This window comes from Hyla sarda, chromosome 8, assembly GCF_029499605.1.
Source record: "Hyla sarda isolate aHylSar1 chromosome 8, aHylSar1.hap1, whole genome shotgun sequence".
In the NCBI taxonomy this organism is placed as follows: Eukaryota; Metazoa; Chordata; class Amphibia; order Anura; family Hylidae; genus Hyla; species Hyla sarda.
The window spans coordinates 116,878,867-116,899,145 of NC_079196.1; the positions used below are offsets into that span (position 1 = coordinate 116,878,867).

At 43.4% G+C, this 20,279-nt stretch overlaps 11 pseudogenes; all 11 read left to right on the top strand.

Annotated features, from left to right (window-relative positions):
• Nucleotides 1-1,260: 1,260 nt before the first annotated feature.
• LOC130287043 (U2 spliceosomal RNA) lies at nucleotides 1,261-1,524 on the top strand (annotated as a pseudogene).
• A 1,475-nt stretch (nucleotides 1,525-2,999) lies between these two features.
• Nucleotides 3,000-3,263, top strand: LOC130287044 (U2 spliceosomal RNA; annotated as a pseudogene).
• Nucleotides 3,264-4,731: 1,468 nt separating this feature from the next.
• On the top strand, nucleotides 4,732-4,995 carry LOC130287045 (U2 spliceosomal RNA; annotated as a pseudogene).
• Nucleotides 4,996-6,460: 1,465 nt separating this feature from the next.
• Nucleotides 6,461-6,726, top strand: LOC130288379 (U2 spliceosomal RNA; annotated as a pseudogene).
• Nucleotides 6,727-8,181: 1,455 nt separating this feature from the next.
• LOC130287046 (U2 spliceosomal RNA) lies at nucleotides 8,182-8,445 on the top strand (annotated as a pseudogene).
• A 1,480-nt stretch (nucleotides 8,446-9,925) lies between these two features.
• Nucleotides 9,926-10,189, top strand: LOC130287047 (U2 spliceosomal RNA; annotated as a pseudogene).
• A 1,471-nt stretch (nucleotides 10,190-11,660) lies between these two features.
• Nucleotides 11,661-11,924, top strand: LOC130287048 (U2 spliceosomal RNA; annotated as a pseudogene).
• Nucleotides 11,925-13,385: 1,461 nt separating this feature from the next.
• Nucleotides 13,386-13,649, top strand: LOC130287049 (U2 spliceosomal RNA; annotated as a pseudogene).
• Nucleotides 13,650-15,114: 1,465 nt separating this feature from the next.
• LOC130288380 (U2 spliceosomal RNA) lies at nucleotides 15,115-15,380 on the top strand (annotated as a pseudogene).
• Nucleotides 15,381-16,829: 1,449 nt separating this feature from the next.
• On the top strand, nucleotides 16,830-17,093 carry LOC130287051 (U2 spliceosomal RNA; annotated as a pseudogene).
• A 1,473-nt stretch (nucleotides 17,094-18,566) lies between these two features.
• LOC130287052 (U2 spliceosomal RNA) lies at nucleotides 18,567-18,830 on the top strand (annotated as a pseudogene).
• The last annotated feature ends 1,449 nt before the right edge of the window (nucleotides 18,831-20,279 follow it).

The following is a 20,279-nucleotide window of genomic DNA, read 5'->3' on the forward strand; positions in this document are numbered from 1 at the left end:
TTGTGGGTGGTGCTGAATCCTGTTAAATTGACATGAGGGGTCTCATGCCTATACACAAGGGTGTGTCATTGCTGGTTGCTTGACCATGCATTGGTTTCTGTGGTCAGTGAATGATAAAAACAAAATTTACCATCCATTGATGGATGGGAAATCCGCCATGAGGCATTTGTTTTTAGAAACTGCTGCTCACAACCAATGTTGCAATTGGAGTGTCTCCATCTGCTGGTGGTATTGGAAAGGCATTAGTGCTATGACAGGGTCTGAAGAAGAAGAAGAAGAAGAAGAAGAAGAAGACGGAAAAAAATATATATAAAAAAGAAAAAGAGAGAGAGAGAGAGAGACTGACTTAGTGAGCGAGTGAGTGAGAGAGTGAGAGTGAGTGAGAGTGAATGAGTGAGTGAGTGATTGAGTGAGTGAGTGAGTGAGTGAGTGAGAACAAATGAGTTAAAGCAAGTGAGTGAGAGAGATCGAATGAATGAAAGTCTGAATGACAGAAAGAAAAAAGGATGAAGAAAGAAGCATGAAGAAAAAAAAATGTATATGGAGTTGCTGACATGAGTGCAATCTACAAAGCCGGTTGAGGCTGATCCTCATGGGAGGATTATTGGCACCAGGACCCTTAGCACTTTTAAAATGCCATTCAATGCCACGGGCTAGATGGTAAACTGCAGATGACCATGGTTGTGGGTAGGTTACCATGGATACCCAAGTGATGTGTGGAGCTAACACATAGGCCCAACAGATTCCAAGAAGGCCAGAATCACCAGCGGCACCACCATCGATTGTCAGGTCACCCGGATTCAGCAAATACCAGAGTCCAAAATGTTGCAGGTTTTATACTTGTTAATTTTCAGTTTATCGTTACAGTTGGTGTTATTCCATGTCGGAAGGGGACGCAGCTACAGCCAGTGGGGTAACTAGAGACAGGCAGGCAGCTATGTGCAACAAAGGTAGGCGTGTTGTTTTCATATGCAGATCTGAAATATTGTCTTATATGCAAGAGGAGGAGTGATGGGGGTTCAGGCAAAAGCCAGGCTATGGATTGCATTGCTAAATGCTCCATCAGAGTGCAATGGTCGCCTGTCCTTTTTTTAAGTGATGATGTGGGTTTAGCCTGTGCTGTATGTATGTATGGGTGGCTGACTGCCACCCACCCAGAAAGTGTATGGGAGGCTGGTTGGCTGCCAGCCTTCCTTCCATTCCTATGAGTAATGTGAGTGCTCATGAAGGGGACATGGTTGGGTCCACCCTTTCCCGGTTATCCCCTCTAGGCCTTTTGGCTTAGATCAAGTGTAAAAAAAGAAAGGATCTTGCGACAGATCGCATCCTGAGGCACGTTTTTTTTTGTGTGAATACTTGCACTTGGGTGACTTGTGAGCACATACTGATACATACGTTCCCTATCTGGGGACCATAAATTAAATGGATTTTTGAGAAAGGGAGCTGATTTGGAAGCTTGCTTCTGTCGCCCTATGCATTGACCCGATGTGGCAGTATCTTCGGGTAGTGAACAGTGCACCACCCCATTCCAGTGTTAAACAAGAAAGATTCTCATTTAATCCTCCGTGGGTGAGAATTTGAGTTTGAGAATTGGAGACCAAAATGATGAGTTGCACTGACTGGTTTATGAACGTCTATTCATTTAGCGTTTTAATGACCATGTTTGCACACTGATTGGTGTAAAAAAATAAAATAAAACTAAATAATAATAATCTAGCACACCTGTGCAGGTTTGACATGACATGACAGGTAGCTGTCTTGTGGGTGGTGCTGAATCCTGTTAAATGACATGAGGGTCTCATGCCTATACACAAGGGTGTGTCATTGCTGTTGCTTGACCATGCATTGGTTTCTGTGGTCAGTGAATGATAAAAACAAAATTTACCATCCATTGATGGATGGGAAATCCGCCATGAGGCATTTGTTTTTAGAAACTGCTGCTCACAACCAATGTTGCAATGGAGTGTCTCCATCTGCTGGTGGTATTGGAAAGGCATTAGTGCTATGACAGGGTCTGAAGAAGAAGAAGAAGAAGAAGACGGAAAAAAATATATATAAAAAGAAAAAGAGAGAGAGAGAGAGAGACTGACTTAGTGAGCGAGTGAGTGAGAGAGTGAGAGTGAGTGAGAGTGAATGAGTGAGTGAGTGATTGAGTGAGTGAGTGAGTGAGTGAGTGAGTGAGATCAAATGAGTTAAAGCAAGTGAGTGAGAGAGATCGAATGAATGAAAGTCTGAATGACAGAAAGAAAAAAGGATGAAGAAAGAAGCATGAAGAAAAAAAAATGTATATGGAGTTGCTGACATGAGTGCAATCTACAAAGCCGTTGAGGCTGATCCTCATGGGAGGATTATTGCACCAGGACCCTTAGCACTTTTAAAATGCCATTCAATGCCACGGGCTAGATGTAAACTGCAGATGACCATGTTGTGGTAGTTACCATGGATACCCAAGTGATGTGTGAGCTAACACATAGGCCCAACAGATTCCAAGAAGGCCAGAATCACCAGCGGCACCACCATCGATTGTCAGGTCACCCGGATTCAGCAAATACCAGAGTCCAAAATGATGCAGGTTTATACTGTTAATTTTCAGTTTATCGTTACAGTTGGTGTTATTCCATGTCGGAAGGGACGCAGCTACAGCCAGTGGGGTAACTAGAGACAGGCAGGCAGCTATGTGCAACAAAGGTAGGCGTGTTGTTTTCATATGCAGATCTGAAATATTGTCTTATATGCAAGAGGAGGAGTGATGGGGGTTCAGGCAAAAGCCAGGCTATGGATTGCATTGCTAAATGCTCCATCAGAGTGCAATGGTCGCCTGTCCTTTTTTTAAGTGATGATGTGGGTTTAGCCTGTGCTGTATGTATGTATGGGTGGCTGACTGCCACCCACCCAGAAAGTGTATGGGAGGCTGGTTGGCTGCCAGCCTTCCTTCCATTCCTATGAGTAATGTGAGTGCTCATGAAGGGGACATGGTTGGGTCCACCCCTTTCCCGGTTATCCCCTCTAGGCCTTTTGGCTTAGATCAAGTGTAAAAAAAGAAAGGATCTTGCGACAGATCGCATCCTGAGGCACGTTTTTTTTTGTGTGAATACTTGCACTTGGGTGACTTGTGAGCACATACTGATACATACGTTCCCTATCTGGGGACCATAAATTAAATGGATTTTTGAGAAAGGGAGCTGATTTGGAAGCTTGCTTCTGTCGCCCTATGCATTGACCCGATGTGGCAGTATCTTCGGGTAGTGAACAGTGCACCACCCCATTCCAGTGTTAAACAAGAAAGATTCTCATTTAATCCTCCGTGGGTGAGAATTTGAGTTTGAGAATTGGAGACCAAAATGATGAATTGCACTGACTGGTTTATGAACGTCTATTCATTTAGCGTTTTAATGACCATGTTTGCACACTGATTGGTGTAAAAAAATAAAATAAAACTAAATAATAATAATCTAGCACACCTGTGCAGGTTTGACATGACATGACAGGTAGCTGTCTTGTGGGTGGTGCTGAATCCTGTTAAATGACATGAGGGTCTCATGCCTATACACAAGGGTGTGTCATTGCTGTTGCTTGACCATGCATTGGTTTCTGTGGTCAGTGAATGATAAAAACAAAATTTACCATCCATTGATGGATGGGAAATCCGCCATGAGGCATTTGTTTTTAGAAACTGCTGCTCACAACCAATGTTGCAATGGAGTGTCTCCATCTGCTGGTGGTATTGGAAAGGCATTAGTGCTATGAAAGGGTCTGAAGAAGAAGAAGAAGAAGAAGAAGAAGAAGACGGAAAAAAATATATATAAAAAGAAAAAGAGAGAGAGAGAGAGAGACTGACTTAGTGAGTGAGAGAGTGAGAGTGAGTGAGAGTGAATGAGTGAGTGAGTGATTGAGTGAGTGAGTGAGTGAGTGAGAACAAATGAGTTAAAGCAAGTGAGTGAGAGAGATCGAATGAATGAAAGTCTGAATGACAGAAAGAAAAAAGGATGAAGAAAGAAGCATGAAGAAAAAAAAATGTATATGGAGTTGCTGACATGAGTGCAATCTACAAAGCCGTTGAGGCTGATCCTCATGGGAGGATTATTGCACCAGGACCCTTAGCACTTTTAAAATGCCATTCAATGCCACGGGCTAGATGTAAACTGCAGATGACCATGTTGTGGTAGTTACCATGGATACCCAAGTGATGTGTGAGCTAACACATAGGCCCAACAGATTCCAAGAAGGCCAGAATCACCAGCGGCACCACCATCGATTGTCAGGTCACCCGGATTCAGCAAATACCAGAGTCCAAAATGATGCAGGTTTATACTGTTAATTTTCAGTTTATCGTTACAGTTGGTGTTATTCCATGTCGGAAGGGACGCAGCTACAGCCAGTGGGGTAACTAGAGACAGGCAGGCAGCTATGTGCAACAAAGGTAGGCGTGTTGTTTTCATATGCAGATCTGAAATATTGTCTTATATGCAAGAGGAGGAGTGATGGGGGTTCAGGCAAAAGCCAGGCTATGGATTGCATTGCTAAATGCTCCATCAGAGTGCAATGGTCGCCTGTCCTTTTTTTAAGTGATGATGTGGGTTTAGCCTGTGCTGTATGTATGTATGGGTGGCTGACTGCCACCCACCCAGAAAGTGTATGGGAGGCTGGTTCGCTGCCAGCCTTCCTTCCATTCCTATGAGTAATGTGAGTGCTCATGAAGGGGACATGGTTGGGTCCACCCCTTTCCCGGTTATCCCCTCTAGGCCTTTTGGCTTAGATCAAGTGTAAAAAAAGAAAGGATCTTGCGACAGATCGCATCCTGAGGCACGTTTTTTTTTGTGTGAATACTTGCACTTGGGTGACTTGTGAGCACATACTGATACATACGTTCCCTATCTGGGGACCATAAATTAAATGGATTTTTGAGAAAGGGAGCTGATTTGGAAGCTTGCTTCTGTCGCCCTATGCATTGACCCGATGTGGCAGTATCTTCGGGTAGTGAACAGTGCACCACCCCATTCCAGTGTTAAACAAGAAAGATTCTCATTTAATCCTCCGTGGGTGAGAATTTGAGTTTGAGAATTGGAGACCAAAATGATGAGTTGCACTGACTGGTTTATGAACGTCTATTCATTTAGCGTTTTAATGACCATGTTTGCACACTGATTGGTGTAAAAAAATAAAATAAAACTAAATAATAATAATCTAGCACACCTGTGCAGGTTTGACATGACATGACAGGTAGCTGTCTTGTGGGTGGTGCTGAATCCTGTTAAATGACATGAGGGTCTCATGCCTATACACAAGGGTGTGTCATTGCTGTTGCTTGACCATGCATTGGTTTCTGTGGTCAGTGAATGATAAAAACAAAATTTACCATCCATTGATGGATGGGAAATCCGCCATGAGGCATTTGTTTTTAGAAACTGCTGCTCACAACCAATGTTGCAATGGAGTGTCTCCATCTGCTGGTGGTATTGGAAAGGCATTAGTGCTATGACAGGGTCTGAAGAAGAAGAACAAGAAGAAGAAGAAGACGGAAAAAAATATATATAAAAAGAAAAAGAGAGAGAGAGAGAGAGACTGACTTAGTGAGTGAGAGAGTGAGAGTGAGTGAGAGTGAATGAGTGAGTGAGTGATTGAGTGAGTGAGTGAGTGAGTGAGAACAAATGAGTTAAAGCAAGTGAGTGAGAGAGATCGAATGAATGAAAGTCTGAATGACAGAAAGAAAAAAGGATGAAGAAAGAAGCATGAAGAAAAAAAAATGTATATGGAGTTGCTGACATGAGTGCAATCTACAAAGCCGTTGAGGCTGATCCTCATGGGAGGATTATTGCACCAGGACCCTTAGCACTTTTAAAATGCCATTCAATGCCACGGGCTAGATGTAAACTGCAGATGACCATGTTGTGGTAGTTACCATGGATACCCAAGTGATGTGTGAGCTAACACATAGGCCCAACAGATTCCAAGAAGGCCAGAATCACCAGCGGCACCACCATCGATTGTCAGGTCACCCGGATTCAGCAAATACCAGAGTCCAAAATGATGCAGGTTTATACTGTTAATTTTCAGTTTATCGTTACAGTTGGTGTTATTCCATGTCGGAAGGGACGCAGCTACAGCCAGTGGGGTAACTAGAGACAGGCAGGCAGCTATGTGCAACAAAGGTAGGCGTGTTGTTTTCATATGCAGATCTGAAATATTGTCTTATATGCAAGAGGAGGAGTGATGGGGGTTCAGGCAAAAGCCAGGCTATGGATTGCATTGCTAAATGCTCCATCAGAGTGCAATGGTCGCCTGTCCTTTTTTTAAGTGATGATGTGGGTTTAGCCTGTGCTGTATGTATGTATGGGTGGCTGACTGCCACCCACCCAGAAAGTGTATGGGAGGCTGGTTGGCTGCCAGCCTTCCTTCCATTCCTATGAGTAATGTGAGTGCTCATGAAGGGGACATGGTTGGGTCCACCCCTTTCCCGGTTATCCCCTCTAGGCCTTTTGGCTTAGATCAAGTGTAAAAAAAGAAAGGATCTTGCGACAGATCGCATCCTGAGGCACGTTTTTTTTTTGTGTGAATACTTGCACTTTGGGTGACTTGTGAGCACATACTGATACATACGTTCCCTATCTGGGGACCATAAATTAAATGGATTTTTGAGAAAGGGAGCTGATTTGGAAGCTTGCTTCTGTCGCCCTATGCATTGACCCGATGTGGCAGTATCTTCGGGTAGTGAACAGTGCACCACCCCATTCCAGTGTTAAACAAGAAAGATTCTCATTTAATCCTCCGTGGGTGAGAATTTGAGTTTGAGAATTGGAGACCAAAATGATGAGTTGCACTGACTGGTTTATGAACGTCTATTCATTTAGCGTTTTAATGACCATGTTTGCACACTGATTGGTGTAAAAAAATTAAATAAAACTAAATAATAATAATCTAGCACACCTGTGCAGGTTTGACATGACATGACAGGTAGCTGTCTTGTGGGTGGTGCTGAATCCTGTTAAATGACATGAGGGTCTCATGCCTATACACAAGGGTGTGTCATTGCTGTTGCTTGACCATGCATTGGTTTCTGTGGTCAGTGAATGATAAAAACAAAATTTACCATCCATTGATGGATGGGAAATCCGCCATGAGGCATTTGTTTTTAGAAACTGCTGCTCACAACCAATGTTGCAATGGAGTGTCTCCATCTGCTGGTGGTATTGGAAAGGCATTAGTGCTATGACAGGGTCTGAAGAAGAAGAAGAAGAAGAAGACGGAAAAAAATATATATAAAAAGAAAAAGAGAGAGAGAGAGAGAGACTGACTTAGTGAGCGAGTGAGTGAGAGAGTGAGAGTGAGTGAGAGTGAATGAGTGAGTGAGTGATTGAGTGAGTGAGAACAAATGAGTTAAAGCAAGTGAGTGAGAGAGATCGAATGAATGAAAGTCTGAATGACAGAAAGAAAAAAGGATGAAGAAAGAAGCATGAAGAAAAAAAAATGTATATGGAGTTGCTGACATGAGTGCAATCTACAAAGCCGTTGAGGCTGATCCTCATGGGAGGATTATTGCACCAGGACCCTTAGCACTTTTAAAATGCCATTCAATGCCACGGGCTAGATGTAAACTGCAGATGACCATGTTGTGGTAGTTACCATGGATACCCAAGTGATGTGTGAGCTAACACATAGGCCCAACAGATTCCAAGAAGGCCAGAATCACCAGCGGCACCACCATCGATTGTCAGGTCACCCGGATTCAGCAAATACCAGAGTCCAAAATGATGCAGGTTTATACTGTTAATTTTCAGTTTATCGTTACAGTTGGTGTTATTCCATGTCGGAAGGGACGCAGCTACAGCCAGTGGGGTAACTAGAGACAGGCAGGCAGCTATGTGCAACAAAGGTAGGCGTGTTGTTTTCATATGCAGATCTGAAATATTGTCTTATATGCAAGAGGAGGAGTGATGGGGGTTCAGGCAAAAGCCAGGCTATGGATTGCATTGCTAAATGCTCCATCAGAGTGCAATGGTCGCCTGTCCTTTTTTTAAGTGATGATGTGGGTTTAGCCTGTGCTGTATGTATGTATGGGTGGCTGACTGCCACCCACCCAGAAAGTGTATGGGAGGCTGGTTGGCTGCCAGCCTTCCTTCCATTCCTATGAGTAATGTGAGTGCTCATGAAGGGGACATGGTTGGGTCCACCCCTTTCCCGGTTATCCCCTCTAGGCCTTTTGGCTTAGATCAAGTGTAAAAAAAGAAAGGATCTTGCGACAGATCGCATCCTGAGGCACGTTTTTTTTTGTGTGAATACTTGCACTTGGGTGACTTGTGAGCACATACTGATACATACGTTCCCTATCTGGGGACCATAAATTAAATGGATTTTTGAGAAAGGGAGCTGATTTGGAAGCTTGCTTCTGTCGCCCTATGCATTGACCCGATGTGGCAGTATCTTCGGGTAGTGAACAGTGCACCACCCCATTCCAGTGTTAAACAAGAAAGATTCTCATTTAATCCTCCGTGGGTGAGAATTTGAGTTTGAGAATTGGAGACCAAAATGATGAGTTGCACTGACTGGTTTATGAACGTCTATTCATTTAGCGTTTTAATGACCATGTTTGCACACTGATTGGTGTAAAAAAATAAAATAAAACTAAATAATAATAATCTAGCACACCTGTGCAGGTTTGACATGACATGACAGGTAGCTGTCTTGTGGGTGGTGCTGAATCCTGTTAAATGACATGAGGGTCTCATGCCTATACACAAGGGTGTGTCATTGCTGTTGCTTGACCATGCATTGGTTTCTGTGGTCAGTGAATGATAAAAACAAAATTTACCATCCATTGATGGATGGGAAATCCGCCATGAGGCATTTGTTTTTAGAAACTGCTGCTCACAACCAATGTTGCAATGGAGTGTCTCCATCTGCTGGTGGTATTGGAAAGGCATTAGTGCTATGACAGGGTCTGAAGAAGAAGAAGAAGAAGAAGAAGAAGAAGACGGAAAAAAATATATATAAAAAGAAAAAAAGAGAGAGAGAGAGAGACTGACTTAGTGAGCGAGTGAGTGAGAGAGTGAGAGTGAGTGAGAGTGAATGAGTGAGTGAGTGATTGAGTGAGTGAGTGAGTGAGTGAGTGAGAACAAATGAGTTAAAGCAAGTGAGTGAGAGAGATCGAATGAATGAAAGTCTGAATGACAGAAAGAAAAAAGGATGAAGAAAGAAGCATGAAGAAAAAAAAATGTATATGGAGTTGCTGACATGAGTGCAATCTACAAAGCCGTTGAGGCTGATCCTCATGGGAGGATTATTGCACCAGGACCCTTAGCACTTTTAAAATGCCATTCAATGCCACGGGCTAGATGTAAACTGCAGATGACCATGTTGTGGTAGTTACCATGGATACCCAAGTGATGTGTGAGCTAACACATAGGCCCAACAGATTCCAAGAAGGCCAGAATCACCAGCGGCACCACCATCGATTGTCAGGTCACCCGGATTCAGCAAATACCAGAGTCCAAAATGATGCAGGTTTATACTGTTAATTTTCAGTTTATCGTTACAGTTGGTGTTATTCCATGTCGGAAGGGACGCAGCTACAGCCAGTGGGGTAACTAGAGACAGGCAGGCAGCTATGTGCAACAAAGGTAGGCGTGTTGTTTTCATATGCAGATCTGAAATATTGTCTTATATGCAAGAGGAGGAGTGATGGGGGTTCAGGCAAAAGCCAGGCTATGGATTGCATTGCTAAATGCTCCATCAGAGTGCAATGGTCGCCTGTCCTTTTTTTAAGTGATGATGTGGGTTTAGCCTGTGCTGTATGTATGTATGGGTGGCTGACTGCCACCCACCCAGAAAGTGTATGGGAGGCTGGTTGGCTGCCAGCCTTCCTTCCATTCCTATGAGTAATGTGAGTGCTCATGAAGGGGACATGGTTGGGTCCACCCCTTTCCCGGTTATCCCCTCTAGGCCTTTTGGCTTAGATCAAGTGTAAAAAAAGAAAGGATCTTGCGACAGATCGCATCCTGAGGCACGTTTTTTTTTGTGTGAATACTTGCACTTGGGTGACTTGTGAGCACATACTGATACATACGTTCCCTATCTGGGGACCATAAATTAAATGGATTTTTGAGAAAGGGAGCTGATTTGGAAGCTTGCTTCTGTCGCCCTATGCATTGACCCGATGTGGCAGTATCTTCGGGTAGTGAACAGTGCACCACCCCATTCCAGTGTTAAACAAGAAAGATTCTCATTTAATCCTCCGTGGGTGAGAATTTGAGTTTGAGAATTGGAGACCAAAATGATGAGTTGCACTGACTGGTTTATGAACGTCTATTCATTTAGCGTTTTAATGACCATGTTTGCACACTGATTGGTGTAAAAAAATAAAATAAAACTAAATAATAATAATCTAGCACACCTGTGCAGGTTTGACATGACATGACAGGTAGCTGTCTTGTGGGTGGTGCTGAATCCTGTTAAATGACATGAGGGTCTCATGCCTATACACAAGGGTGTGTCATTGCTGTTGCTTGACCATGCATTGGTTTCTGTGGTCAGTGAATGATAAAAACAAAATTTACCATCCATTGATGGATGGGAAATCCGCCATGAGGCATTTGTTTTTAGAAACTGCTGCTCACAACCAATGTTGCAATGGAGTGTCTCCATCTGCTGGTGGTATTGGAAAGGCATTAGTGCTATGACAGGGTCTGAAGAAGAAGAAGAAGAAGAAGACGGAAAAAAATATATATAAAAAGAAAAAGAGAGAGAGAGAGAGAGACTGACTTAGTGAGCGAGTGAGTGAGAGAGTGAGAGTGAGTGAGAGTGAATGAGTGAGTGAGTGATTGAGTGAGTGAGTGAGTGAGTGAGTGAGATCAAATGAGTTAAAGCAAGTGAGTGAGAGAGATCGAATGAATGAAAGTCTGAATGACAGAAAGAAAAAAGGATGAAGAAAGAAGCATGAAGAAAAAAAAATGTATATGGAGTTGCTGACATGAGTGCAATCTACAAAGCCGTTGAGGCTGATCCTCATGGGAGGATTATTGCACCAGGACCCTTAGCACTTTTAAAATGCCATTCAATGCCACGGGCTAGATGTAAACTGCAGATGACCATGTTGTGGTAGTTACCATGGATACCCAAGTGATGTGTGAGCTAACACATAGGCCCAACAGATTCCAAGAAGGCCAGAATCACCAGCGGCACCACCATCGATTGTCAGGTCACCCGGATTCAGCAAATACCAGAGTCCAAAATGATGCAGGTTTATACTGTTAATTTTCAGTTTATCGTTACAGTTGGTGTTATTCCATGTCGGAAGGGACGCAGCTACAGCCAGTGGGGTAACTAGAGACAGGCAGGCAGCTATGTGCAACAAAGGTAGGCGTGTTGTTTTCATATGCAGATCTGAAATATTGTCTTATATGCAAGAGGAGGAGTGATGGGGGTTCAGGCAAAAGCCAGGCTATGGATTGCATTGCTAAATGCTCCATCAGAGTGCAATGGTCGCCTGTCCTTTTTTTAAGTGATGATGTGGGTTTAGCCTGTGCTGTATGTATGTATGGGTGGCTGACTGCCACCCACCCAGAAAGTGTATGGGAGGCTGGTTGGCTGCCAGCCTTCCTTCCATTCCTATGAGTAATGTGAGTGCTCATGAAGGGGACATGGTTGGGTCCACCCCTTTCCCGGTTATCCCCTCTAGGCCTTTTGGCTTAGATCAAGTGTAAAAAAAGAAAGGATCTTGCGACAGATCGCATCCTGAGGCACGTTTTTTTTTGTGTGAATACTTGCACTTGGGTGACTTGTGAGCACATACTGATACATACGTTCCCTATCTGGGGACCATAAATTAAATGGATTTTTGAGAAAGGGAGCTGATTTGGAAGCTTGCTTCTGTCGCCCTATGCATTGACCCGATGTGGCAGTATCTTCGGGTAGTGAACAGTGCACCACCCCATTCCAGTGTTAAACAAGAAAGATTCTCATTTAATCCTCCGTGGGTGAGAATTTGAGTTTGAGAATTGGAGACCAAAATGATGAGTTGCACTGACTGGTTTATGAACGTCTATTCATTTAGCGTTTTAATGACCATGTTTGCACACTGATTGGTGTAAAAAAATAAAATAAAACTAAATAATAATAATCTAGCACACCTGTGCAGGTTTGACATGACATGACAGGTAGCTGTCTTGTGGGTGGTGCTGAATCCTGTTAAATGACATGAGGGTCTCATGCCTATACACAAGGGTGTGTCATTGCTGTTGCTTGACCATGCATTGGTTTCTGTGGTCAGTGAATGATAAAAACAAAATTTACCATCCATTGATGGATGGGAAATCCGCCATGAGGCATTTGTTTTTAGAAACTGCTGCTCACAACCAATGTTGCAATGGAGTGTCTCCATCTGCTGGTGGTATTGGAAAGGCATTAGTGCTATGAAAGGGTCTGAAGAAGAAGAAGAAGAAGAAGAAGAAGACGGAAAAAAATATATATAAAAAGAAAAAGAGAGAGAGAGAGAGAGACTGACTTAGTGAGTGAGAGAGTGAGAGTGAGTGAGAGTGAATGAGTGAGTGAGTGATTGAGTGAGTGAGTGAGTGAGAACAAATGAGTTAAAGCAAGTGAGTGAGAGAGATCGAATGAATGAAAGTCTGAATGACAGAAAGAAAAAAGGATGAAGAAAGAAGCATGAAGAAAAAAAAATGTATATGGAGTTGCTGACATGAGTGCAATCTACAAAGCCGTTGAGGCTGATCCTCATGGGAGGATTATTGCACCAGGACCCTTAGCACTTTTAAAATGCCATTCAATGCCACGGGCTAGATGTAAACTGCAGATGACCATGTTGTGGTAGTTACCATGGATACCCAAGTGATGTGTGAGCTAACACATAGGCCCAACAGATTCCAAGAAGGCCAGAATCACCAGCGGCACCACCATCGATTGTCAGGTCACCCGGATTCAGCAAATACCAGAGTCCAAAATGATGCAGGTTTATACTGTTAATTTTCAGTTTATCGTTACAGTTGGTGTTATTCCATGTCGGAAGGGACGCAGCTACAGCCAGTGGGGTAACTAGAGACAGGCAGGCAGCTATGTGCAACAAAGGTAGGCGTGTTGTTTTCATATGCAGATCTGAAATATTGTCTTATATGCAAGAGGAGGAGTGATGGGGGTTCAGGCAAAAGCCAGGCTATGGATTGCATTGCTAAATGCTCCATCAGAGTGCAATGGTCGCCTGTCCTTTTTTTAAGTGATGATGTGGGTTTAGCCTGTGCTGTATGTATGTATGGGTGGCTGACTGCCACCCACCCAGAAAGTGTATGGGAGGCTGGTTCGCTGCCAGCCTTCCTTCCATTCCTATGAGTAATGTGAGTGCTCATGAAGGGGACATGGTTGGGTCCACCCCTTTCCCGGTTATCCCCTCTAGGCCTTTTGGCTTAGATCAAGTGTAAAAAAAGAAAGGATCTTGCGACAGATCGCATCCTGAGGCACGTTTTTTTTTGTGTGAATACTTGCACTTGGGTGACTTGTGAGCACATACTGATACATACGTTCCCTATCTGGGGACCATAAATTAAATGGATTTTTGAGAAAGGGAGCTGATTTGGAAGCTTGCTTCTGTCGCCCTATGCATTGACCCGATGTGGCAGTATCTTCGGGTAGTGAACAGTGCACCACCCCATTCCAGTGTTAAACAAGAAAGATTCTCATTTAATCCTCCGTGGGTGAGAATTTGAGTTTGAGAATTGGAGACCAAAATGATGAGTTGCACTGACTGGTTTATGAACGTCTATTCATTTAGCGTTTTAATGACCATGTTTGCACACTGATTGGTGTAAAAAAATAAAATAAAACTAAATAATAATAATCTAGCACACCTGTGCAGGTTTGACATGACATGACAGGTAGCTGTCTTGTGGGTGGTGCTGAATCCTGTTAAATGACATGAGGGTCTCATGCCTATACACAAGGGTGTGTCATTGCTGTTGCTTGACCATGCATTGGTTTCTGTGGTCAGTGAATGATAAAAACAAAATTTACCATCCATTGATGGATGGGAAATCCGCCATGAGGCATTTGTTTTTAGAAACTGCTGCTCACAACCAATGTTGCAATGGAGTGTCTCCATCTGCTGGTGGTATTGGAAAGGCATTAGTGCTATGACAGAGTCTGAAGAAGAAGAACAAGAAGAAGAAGAAGACGGAAAAAAATATATATAAAAAGAAAAAGAGAGAGAGAGAGAGAGACTGACTTAGTGAGTGAGAGAGTGAGAGTGAGTGAGAGTGAATGAGTGAGTGAGTGATTGAGTGAGTGAGTGAGTGAGTGAGAACAAATGAGTTAAAGCAAGTGAGTGAGAGAGATCGAATGAATGAAAGTCTGAATGACAGAAAGAAAAAAGGATGAAGAAAGAAGCATGAAGAAAAAAAAATGTATATGGAGTTGCTGACATGAGTGCAATCTACAAAGCCGTTGAGGCTGATCCTCATGGGAGGATTATTGCACCAGGACCCTTAGCACTTTTAAAATGCCATTCAATGCCACGGGCTAGATGTAAACTGCAGATGACCATGTTGTGGTAGTTACCATGGATACCCAAGTGATGTGTGAGCTAACACATAGGCCCAACAGATTCCAAGAAGGCCAGAATCACCAGCGGCACCACCATCGATTGTCAGGTCACCCGGATTCAGCAAATACCAGAGTCCAAAATGATGCAGGTTTATACTGTTAATTTTCAGTTTATCGTTACAGTTGGTGTTATTCCATGTCGGAAGGGACGCAGCTACAGCCAGTGGGGTAACTAGAGACAGGCAGGCAGCTATGTGCAACAAAGGTAGGCGTGTTGTTTTCATATGCAGATCTGAAATATTGTCTTATATGCAAGAGGAGGAGTGATGGGGGTTCAGGCAAAAGCCAGGCTATGGATTGCATTGCTAAATGCTCCATCAGAGTGCAATGGTCGCCTGTCCTTTTTTTAAGTGATGATGTGGGTTTAGCCTGTGCTGTATGTATGTATGGGTGGCTGACTGCCACCCACCCAGAAAGTGTATGGGAGGCTGGTTGGCTGCCAGCCTTCCTTCCATTCCTATGAGTAATGTGAGTGCTCATGAAGGGGACATGGTTGGGTCCACCCCTTTCCCGGTTATCCCCTCTAGGCCTTTTGGCTTAGATCAAGTGTAAAAAAAGAAAGGATCTTGCGACAGATCGCATCCTGAGGCACGTTTTTTTTTTGTGTGAATACTTGCACTTTGGGTGACTTGTGAGCACATACTGATACATACGTTCCCTATCTGGGGACCATAAATTAAATGGATTTTTGAGAAAGGGAGCTGATTTGGAAGCTTGCTTCTGTCGCCCTATGCATTGACCCGATGTGGCAGTATCTTCGGGTAGTGAACAGTGCACCACCCCATTCCAGTGTTAAACAAGAAAGATTCTCATTTAATCCTCCGTGGGTGAGAATTTGAGTTTGAGAATTGGAGACCAAAATGATGAGTTGCACTGACTGGTTTATGAACGTCTATTCATTTAGCGTTTTAATGACCATGTTTGCACACTGATTGGTGTAAAAAAATAAAATAAAACTAAATAATAATAATCTAGCACACCTGTGCAGGTTTGACATGACATGACAGGTAGCTGTCTTGTGGGTGGTGCTGAATCCTGTTAAATGACATGAGGGTCTCATGCCTATACACAAGGGTGTGTCATTGCTGTTGCTTGACCATGCATTGGTTTCTGTGGTCAGTGAATGATAAAAACAAAATTTACCATCCATTGATGGATGGGAAATCCGCCATGAGGCATTTGTTTTTAGAAACTGCTGCTCACAACCAATGTTGCAATGGAGTGTCTCCATCTGCTGGTGGTATTGGAAAGGCATTAGTGCTATGACAGGGTCTGAAGAAGAAGAAGAAGACGGAAAAAAATATATATAAAAAGAAAAAGAGAGAGAGAGAGAGAGACTGACTTAGTGAGCGAGTGAGTGAGAGAGTGAGAGTGAGTGAGAGTGAATGAGTGAGTGAGTGATTGAGTGAGTGAGAACAAATGAGTTAAAGCAAGTGAGTGAGAGAGATCGAATGAATGAAAGTCTGAATGACAGAAAGAAAAAAGGATGAAGAAAGAAGCATGAAGAAAAAAAAATGTATATGGAGTTGCTGACATGAGTGCAATCTACAAAGCCGTTGAGGCTGATCCTCATGGGAGGATTATTGCACCAGGACCCTTAGCACTTTTAAAATGCCATTCAATGCCACGGGCTAGATGTAAACTGCAGATGACCATGTTGTGGTAGTTACCATGGATACCCAAGTGATGTGTGAGCTAACACATAGGCCCAACAGATTCCAAGAAGGCCAGAATCACCAGCGGCACCACCATCGATTGTCAGGTCACCCGGATTCAGCAAATACCAGAGTCCAAAATGATGCAGGTTTATACTGTTAATTTTCAGTTTATCGTTACAGTTGGTGTTATTCCATGTCGGAAGGGACGCAGCTACAGCCAGTGGGGTAACTAGAGACAGGCAGGCAGCTATGTGCAACAAAGGTAGGCGTGTTGTTTTCATATGCAGATCTGAAATATTGTCTTATATGCAAGAGGAGGAGTGATGGGGGTTCAGGCAAAAGCCAGGCTATGGATTGCATTGCTAAATGCTCCATCAGAGTGCAATGGTCGCCTGTCCTTTTTTTAAGTGATGATGTGGGTTTAGCCTGTGCTGTATGTATGTATGGGTGGCTGACTGCCACCCACCCAGAAAGTGTATGGGAGGCTGGTTGGCTGCCAGCCTTCCTTCCATTCCTATGAGTAATGTGAGTGCTCATGAAGGGGACATGGTTGGGTCCACCCCTTTCCCGGTTATCCCCTCTAGGCCTTTTGGCTTAGATCAAGTGTAAAAAAAGAAAGGATCTTGCGACAGATCGCATCCTGAGGCACGTTTTTTTTTGTGTGAATACTTGCACTTGGGTGACTTGTGAGCACATACTGATACATACGTTCCCTATCTGGGGACCATAAATTAAATGGATTTTTGAGAAAGGGAGCTGATTTGGAAGCTTGCTTCTGTCGCCCTATGCATTGACCCGATGTGGCAGTATCTTCGGGTAGTGAACAGTGCACCACCCCATTCCAGTGTTAAACAAGAAAGATTCTCATTTAATCCTCCGTGGGTGAGAATTTGAGTTTGAGAATTGGAGACCAAAATGATGAGTTGCACTGACTGGTTTATGAACGTCTATTCATTTAGCGTTTTAATGACCATGTTTGCACACTGATTGGTGTAAAAAAATAAAATAAAACTAAATAATAATAATCTAGCACACCTGTGCAGGTTTGACATGACATGACAGGTAGCTGTCTTGTGGGTGGTGCTGAATCCTGTTAAATGACATGAGGGTCTCATGCCTATACACAAGGGTGTGTCATTGCTGTTGCTTGACCATGCATTGGTTTCTGTGGTCAGTGAATGATAAAAACAAAATTTACCATCCATTGATGGATGGGAAATCCGCCATGAGGCATTTGTTTTTAGAAACTGCTGCTCACAACCAATGTTGCAATGGAGTGTCTCCATCTGCTGGTGGTATTGGAAAGGCATTAGTGCTATGACAGGGTCTGAAGAAGAAGAAGAAGAAGAAGAAGAAGACGGAAAAAAATATATATAAAAAGAAAAAGAGAGAGAGAGAGAGAGACTGACTTAGTGAGCGAGTGAGTGAGAGAGTGAGAGTGAGTGAGAGTGAATGAGTGAGTGAGTGATTGAGTGAGTGAGTGAGTGAGTGAGAACAAATGAGTTAAAGCAAGTGAGTGAGAGAGATCGAATGAATGAAAGTCTGAATGACAGAAAGAAAAAAGGATGAAGAAAGAAGCATGAAGAAAAAAAAATGTATATGGAGTTGCTGACATGAGTGCAATCTACAAAGCCGTTGAGGCTGATCCTCATGGGAGGATTATTGCACCAGGACCCTTAGCACTTTTAAAATGCCATTCAATGCCACGGGCTAGATGTAAACTGCAGATGACCATGTTGTGGTAGTTACCATGGATACCCAAGTGATGTGTGAGCTAACACATAGGCCCAACAGATTCCAAGAAGGCCAGAATCACCAGCGGCACCACCATCGATTGTCAGGTCACCCGGATTCAGCAAATACCAGAGTCCAAAATGATGCAGGTTTATACTGTTAATTTTCAGTTTATCGTTACAGTTGGTGTTATTCCATGTCGGAAGGGACGCAGCTACAGCCAGTGGGGTAACTAGAGACAGGCAGGCAGCTATGTGCAACAAAGGTAGGCGTGTTGTTTTCATATGCAGATCTGAAATATTGTCTTATATGCAAGAGGAGGAGTGATGGGGGTTCAGGCAAAAGCCAGGCTATGGATTGCATTGCTAAATGCTCCATCAGAGTGCAATGGTCGCCTGTCCTTTTTTTAAGTGATGATGTGGGTTTAGCCTGTGCTGTATGTATGTATGGGTGGCTGACTGCCACCCACCCAGAAAGTGTATGGGAGGCTGGTTGGCTGCCAGCCTTCCTTCCATTCCTATGAGTAATGTGAGTGCTCATGAAGGGGACATGGTTGGGTCCACCCCTTTCCCGGTTATCCCCTCTAGGCCTTTTGGCTTAGATCAAGTGTAAAAAAAGAAAGGATCTTGCGACAGATCGCATCCTGAGGCACGTTTTTTTTTGTGTGAATACTTGCACTTGGGTGACTTGTGAGCACATACTGATACATACGTTCCCTATCTGGGGACCATAAATTAAATGGATTTTTGAGAAAGGGAGCTGATTTGGAAGCTTGCTTCTGTCGCCCTATGCATTGACCCGATGTGGCAGTATCTTCGGGTAGTGAACAGTGCACCACCCCATTCCAGTGTTAAACAAGAAAGATTCTCATTTAATCCTCCGTGGGTGAGAATTTGAGTTTGAGAATTGGAGACCAAAATGATGAGTTGCACTGACTGGTTTATGAACGTCTATTCATTTAGCGTTTTAATGACCATGTTTGCACACTGATTGGTGTAAAAAAATAAAATAAAACTAAATAATAATAATCTAGCACACCTGTGCAGGTTTGACATGACATGACAGGTAGCTGTCTTGTGGGTGGTGCTGAATCCTGTTAAATGACATGAGGGTCTCATGCCTATACACAAGGGTGTGTCATTGCTGTTGCTTGACCATGCATTGGTTTCTGTGGTCAGTGAATGATAAAAACAAAATTTACCATCCATTGATGGATGGGAAATCCGCCATGAGGCATTTGTTTTTAGAAACTGCTGCTCACAACCAATGTTGCAATGGAGTGTCTCCATCTGCTGGTGGTATTGGAAAGGCATTAGTGCTATGACAGGGTCTGAAGAAGAAGAAGAAGAAGAAGAAGAAGACGGAAAAAAATATATATAAAAAGAAAAAGAGAGAGAGAGAGAGAGAGAGAGACTGACTTAGTGAGCGAGTGAGTGAGAGAGTGAGAGTGAGTGAGAGTGAATGAGTGAGTGAGTGATTGAGTGAGTGAGTGAGTGAGAACAAATGAGTTAAAGCAAGTGAGTGAGAGAGATCGAATGAATGAAAGTCTGAATGACAGAAAGAAAAAAGGATGAAGAAAGAAGCATGAAGAAAAAAAAATGTATATGGAGTTGCTGACATGAGTGCAATCTACAAAGCCATTGAGGCTGATCCTCATGGGAGGATTATTGCACCAGGACCCTTAGCACTTTTAAAATGCCATTCAATGCCACGGGCTAGATGTAAACTGCAGATGACCATGTTGTGGTAGTTACCATGGATACCCAAGTGATGTGTGAGCTAACACATAGGCCCAACAGATTCCAAGAAGGCCAGAATCACCAGCGGCACCACCATCGATTGTCAGGTCACCCGGATTCAGCAAATACCAGAGTCCAAAATGATGCAGGTTTATACTGTTAATTTTCAGTTTATCGTTACAGTTGGTGTTATTCCATGTCGGAAGGGACGCAGCTACAGCCAGTGGGGTAACTAGAGACAGGCAGGCAGCTATGTGCAACAAAGGTAGGCGTGTTGTTTTCATATGCAGATCTGAAATATTGTCTTATATGCAAGAGGAGGAGTGATGGGGGGTTCAGGCAAAAGCCAGGCTATGGATTGCATTGCTAAATGCTCCATCAGAGTGCAATGGTCGCCTGTCCTTTTTTTAAGTGATGATGTGGGTTTAGCCTGTGCTGTATGTATGTATGGGTGGCTGACTGCCACCCACCCAGAAAGTGTATGGGAGGCTGGTTGGCTGCCAGCCTTCCTTCCATTCCTATGAGTAATGTGAGTGCTCATGAAGGGGAC